The sequence below is a fragment of the Apium graveolens genome, unplaced genomic scaffold (assembly GCF_009905375.1).
Source record: "Apium graveolens cultivar Ventura unplaced genomic scaffold, ASM990537v1 ctg9039, whole genome shotgun sequence".
Lineage (NCBI taxonomy): Eukaryota > Viridiplantae > Streptophyta > Magnoliopsida > Apiales > Apiaceae > Apium > Apium graveolens.
This window is the reverse complement of record NW_027421687.1, coordinates 604-6,376: the sequence shown is the minus strand read 5'-3', so window position 1 is coordinate 6,376 and position 5,773 is coordinate 604. Positions and strand designations below refer to the sequence as shown.

General features: G+C 38.6%; 1 non-coding gene across 1 annotated transcript; it reads left to right on the top strand.

Annotated features, from left to right (window-relative positions):
• Positions 1-5,235: 5,235 nt before the first annotated feature.
• On the top strand, positions 5,236-5,342 carry LOC141705567 (small nucleolar RNA R71). Its single transcript, XR_012568399.1, has one exon. It is a non-coding gene; the product is annotated as a small nucleolar RNA R71 (small nucleolar RNA).
• Positions 5,343-5,773: the final 431 nt, after the last annotated feature.

Below are 5,773 nucleotides of genomic sequence, written 5' to 3'. Positions count from 1 at the left end.
CAGATTCTCCTTCCTTAGGCCTGTTGATGTTGTTAATGGCCTTGCAAGCTGAAAGAAGAAGAAGAAAAGTGTTAAAGTTCTGGAAGTAATAAAGTTGCAAAAAAAAAGAAGAAATGAAATGGTTGCGCAGATAAAGTTACCCTTATCACTGGCCCGAGAGAGACCAACTTTCTTCAACAAGAACTCCACTAAAAGGGTCCAAGTGTCTGATTTTCCGTCATCTGAAATGAGGGCTTGATAGGCCACCTCCTCCTCATCAGTTAGCCTAATGCTACCAGGTCTACCATCTGATACTTTGCAAAAAGGCCTACGGAAGAGTATGGCCCAATCACTGTTAGGGCGAAAACAAGCGCTAATATTCACACAATTATACGCGTTCACAAGTAGTATAAGATATAAATTAGATTCGTTCCCATAGAGACTGGTTTAGGTTAAGTTCAATTTATGCACCTATGCAACAATGTATGGTTATCGCTCAATGCTAAGACAAATAACAAATTGGGTTTTGATTAAACTAAGAGATTATACTAAATAACAATAACTAAGAGAATTGAGGTTGAATTACTATATATGACAAATATGGGATTCTAACTTCATTAAATACTTCATTCAATAATTTTTTCATTCTTAAACTTAGCATATGATGGTGATGACACTAATCAGATAACACGAAACTGATAAACGCCAACTTTCGTTGCATGAGTACCATTCTACCAGACATCCACAAAAGAGATAGAAGATGAATGGGCACCAATTATATCGAGACCCTATATGTCTACAGAATTTGACAACATAACGATTTAAGCATAAGTTATCCATAATGATTACATAGGACAAGTAAAATGGTTAGAGTTACCCACTAATCATGCATACATACAATACATGAACCTATGCTAGCATGGCAAGTTCTAAATCTCAAGATACACTGTCACTTCAAAAGAGATTAACAAACTATCTTATATGTTAGCTACGCACATAAGATGGATAAACACAATCAATACTAGGATATCAATCAATCACCACACACCAAGATATCAAAACAATTAACTATTGAAATCCATAAGTAAATCCGCTAGAATCCCATAATAACGATTAGTTCATAATCGAACTCATCGTCACCATGGGTTCCAATGAAAGCATGGTATAAACAAGGTCTTAATAAACTGAATAATAATTAAAATATGAATAAACGAGATCTAGGTTCAACAAGAATGAAAACGAGCATCTAAAGTTACAACTAATTCAAAGAATCACAAGTTGAAAACAACATCTTCTTTTTCAGAGTTGTTCTGTGCTTTTAGGCCTTCTCCTTGGTATCCCAATCTTCCCGGATGATGAAAACCCTTTTTTAAGTATATATAAGCCCATATTGGACTTGGACCCTTAAAACCGTCAAATTCCACTCAAAAAGGCTTTTTCAGTAAAATCAGCGAAGTCAGCCGCGCATCAGCGCGCGGCCGTGCGGCACTCCAGCAGGCGGGCGCCTAAAGCCTGTCTGGAAAAATTCTGATGAATCTTGTTTTGGCCATAACTTGAGTTCTACTCGTCAGAATTAGGCGATTCAACTGCCCACGCGAAGCTAACGAGATTCTATACAACTTGAAAATGGTCTTGGCTTCCAAATCTGATCACATTTTATCATATTTCCTTTAAAAGCTCCTTTCTTCCTTTAATTGATACCTGAAATACAATAACACAAAAACACATCAAAATACCAACAACTTGAGTCCAAAATACCAACTTAAGCTTGTAATAAAGCGTTCCAAGTGGATATAAAATCCACTTATCACACCCCCAAACTTGAATCGATGCTTGTCCTCAAGCATAAACAGACTCAGAACTACAAAACAAACCTAATGCATGAATGCAACTACGTGAATGTAACTACATGATAATGCAATCGATCCTCTCAGAATAACCATAACCAAATGAATAAGCCAATGCCTCTAAGAATGCAATGACTTAAACAGAGCTCGAATAAATCCCACAAACCAACTCACAAACCAGAAACGTGCGTGTGTGGAATGCTTAACAGATATCTCTCGATACTAGATCAATAACCATAACTTATCTATCACGAAACAATCAAAAGTTTATAAACAGAATAGAAAATAAACGTATTATGACTCACAACACCTCCTTTCTACTAGAGTTATACAAGGATTCACACTATTTTTGAACACATAACAAAGATGCTTATTTGACCGCGCAATGAATGAGGTCCCAAAAGACTTATGCAATAATACCCATGTAGCGAGCGTTAGGTTGGCAGATCCCAGACTATAAAAGGCTTAGGTCACTAGGCACAAAGTCCCCTAGAACTTAATAACTCGAGTATTAAAGAGCTCACTCTTGATCAATTATGCATAAACTCATAATTTTTTTTTCTTTTTTTTCTTTTTTTTTCTTTTTTTTTTCTTTTTTTTCTTTTCTGAATGAGTGCGTTTCGCTTTATCTCATTCAACCCTAGACTACTCATAAAAATATGAGCCGGCTACTAGCCATTTGACGCCTAGCCTTACAATAACTAGCAATGAAATCCAAGTTTTTCTCCAGATAAAAAAATCAGTGTTTTTACGTCATTACGAGAATATCACAAATTCTAAATATAACCAAGTGATTAAATCTCAACAACAAACAAGTATGATCATGAACTAGATTAAAAGCAACCCTATAAGACTTTATGAAAATATTTGTTTCTGGCATGTAAATCAATTCATTAGGACTTAAACATCCCTCTATTCGTCATTACTACACTTAAATCAACATCAACTTATCAAATATCATAGTTCATCTTAATGGATCATGCTAAATATGCATGCAAATACAACTATATGAAATCACTTAAAAACAAAAAAATATGTCCTAAATGAACAATCATGCAACAATACGAATGAACTACAACTAAATATACAATATGAATCTATATGGACACACACTACTAATCCTAACATTATCACCCCCAAACTTAAAATTTTTCAATGTCGTCATTGAAGGTAATAATAAGGATTTCAGGCATACCTAATTAGCAGGAGAGTCACCCTCTTCGGGTGGAGGATCAGGTGGCCAATCAACCTCGCCACCAGTGTCTCGGACAACAGTACCCAAAGCCTGTGTCAAATCTGCAACAAAACGATGGTGAATGTCGTGCATGGCCTCCATAGGCCTAATTACTCGCCTGTACTGCTCATCACCAACACCATTCCTATCAACTACCTGCTGCACATGAGAAGAACTCTCTGTAGGCATTGGAAGATCGGTCCAGCCACTCTCTACATCATCAAAAATATATCCCAACCCCTTATCATGGGGTGCACCTAAGAATGAATAACTCAAGTGATCTGGCTTTTGGTTGAGCTCAAGTGTGGGAGCTTCTTGAATAAATGGTTCAAAACGCTCCCGATAAATTTTCAGCTCTGCTAACCCAAGAGAATCGAATGGCATATCCAACTTCCTCATCCACGAAGGTGCATTCAAAACCTGCAGTTGCTCTGCTTATTCCTTATCATCAATAAATGATTTCCCCATTAAGGATCTCTCTAAGGTCTCTGACTTTGGCAATTGCTCAAGCTCTGAATTTACTACAGAGTCGAGCCACTCCACTTTAAAGCACTCCTCTTTAGCTGTGGGTAACTTTATTTCCTTGAACATATTAAAAGTGACCTTTTGATCGTAAACCTTCATCGAAAGCTCTCCTTTTTGCACATCGATCATAGTTTGGCCTATAGCCAAGAATGGTCTTCCCAAGATAATGGGAATCTTATTATCTTCGTCGAAGTCAAGAATTATAAAGTCAGTAGGGAAGAAGAGTTTATCCACCTTGACCAAGACATCCTCCACTATACCTCGTGGATAAGTGATGAAACGGTCAGCTAGTTGCAATGACATGTATGTTGGTTTCGGATCAGGCAGACCAAGCTTCTTAAAGATAGATAAGGGCATCATATTGATGCTAGCTCCTAAATCACATAAATACTTGTCGAACGACAAGTTTTCGATGGTGCAAAAAATAGTGAAGCTTCCAGGATCTTTAAGCTTCGGAGGCAACTTCTGTTGCAGTACAACACTGCATTCCTCCGTTAGAGCAACAGTCTCTAAGTCATCAAGCTTCACTTTCTGAGAGGGAATACCTTTCAAAAATTTAGAATAGCTAGGCATCTGTTCAAGAGCTTCAGCGAAAGGTATGTTGATATGAATTTTCTTGAACACCTCCAGAAACTTCTCAAACTGCTTGTCCAGCTTTTTCTTCTGCAGCCTCTAGGAAAAGGAGGTGGAGGATAGATATGTTTCTCCCCTATATTATCCTCAGGAGGAGTGTGTTCCATAGTAGTCGTCCTTGGTTCCACCTCTGCTTCCTTCTGCACTTCTTCTTCAGCCACAACTGTATTTTCTAAAACTTGAGATTTTTCAGGCTCTTCGTCTTGCTGAATTTGGGGGCTTGCGACCTTTCCAGACCTTAAGGTGATGGCGTTCACCTATTCTTCAACTTCCCTCTTGCCTGGATTTGTTTCTGTATCACTAGGAAGCGTTCTTGGTGGTCGATTCAATAAGGTATTAGCAATTTTCCCTATTTGGTTCTCCAGAGTCTTGATAGAAACAACCTGGCTTTGGCATATAAGAGCCCGGTTTTTGTACATAATCCGCAACTCCTCCAATTCAGATTATTCATTCGAAGATAGACATGCACCAAGAGTTTGTTGTTTTGGTGTAATTTGTTGCTAAAAACCAGGAGGGTTGAATAGCTTATTTCTAAACTGCTGAAACGGCTGTTGCATCGCATTTTAATTATTGCTCCAGCTGAAGTTAGGATGATTCCAGTTGTCAGGATGATAAGTGTCTGGAACTAGTTGCTGCGATCACTAGAAGTTGCTCATAAACAGAGCTAATTCACTAGATATAGCGCATTGCTCCGTCGCATGCGAACCTGCACATAGCTCACAAACACTAATTATCTTCTTAACACCATAGTTAGCCAGAGAATCGATCTTTATAGACAACGCCTTTAGTTGAGCAGTGATAGCCGTAGCTGTATCCACTTCAAGAACTCCTGCTACCTTACCCTGTGGACATCTCTGGGTTGGATACTGATATTCATTAGCAACCATCAGTTTAATTAGATCATAAGCTTCCTCATAGCTCTTTGCCCATAATGCTCCACCTGCTGCTGCATCGAGCAGGGGTCTGGACTGTGCTCCCAACCCATTGTAAAAACAATTGATGATCATCCAATCAGGCATTCCATGATGAGGACACTTCCTAAGCATCTCCTTGTAGCTCTCCCAAGCTTCACACAAAGATTTTCCCATTTGTTGCGCAAATTGAGTAATAGCGTTTCTGAATGCAGCTGTCTTCGCCATAGGGAAGAATTTGGTGAGAAACTTTTGAGCAAGATCTTCCCAAGTAGCAATCGAACCAGCTAGTAGAGAGTGTAACCAGCTCTTAGCCTAGTCTCTCAGAGAGAATGGGAAAAGTTTTAGCTTAATAGCATCTTCATAAACACCATTGAACCTGAAGGTGTCGCAGATCTCTATGAAATCCCTAATATGCGTATTGGGATCTTCCGTTGGAGAACCCCCAAACTGGACTGAATTCTGTACCCATTGAATTATGCCAGGCTTGATCTCAAAGGTATTAGCTGTGATAGCTGGCCTGACAATGCTAGATTGAATGTCATTGATCTTGGGTTGAGAAAAATCCATCAAGGCTTTCGTTCGTGCTGCTGGATCTCCCATTGTAATGAGTACCTGAAACACAAACAAATAAACCGTGATAG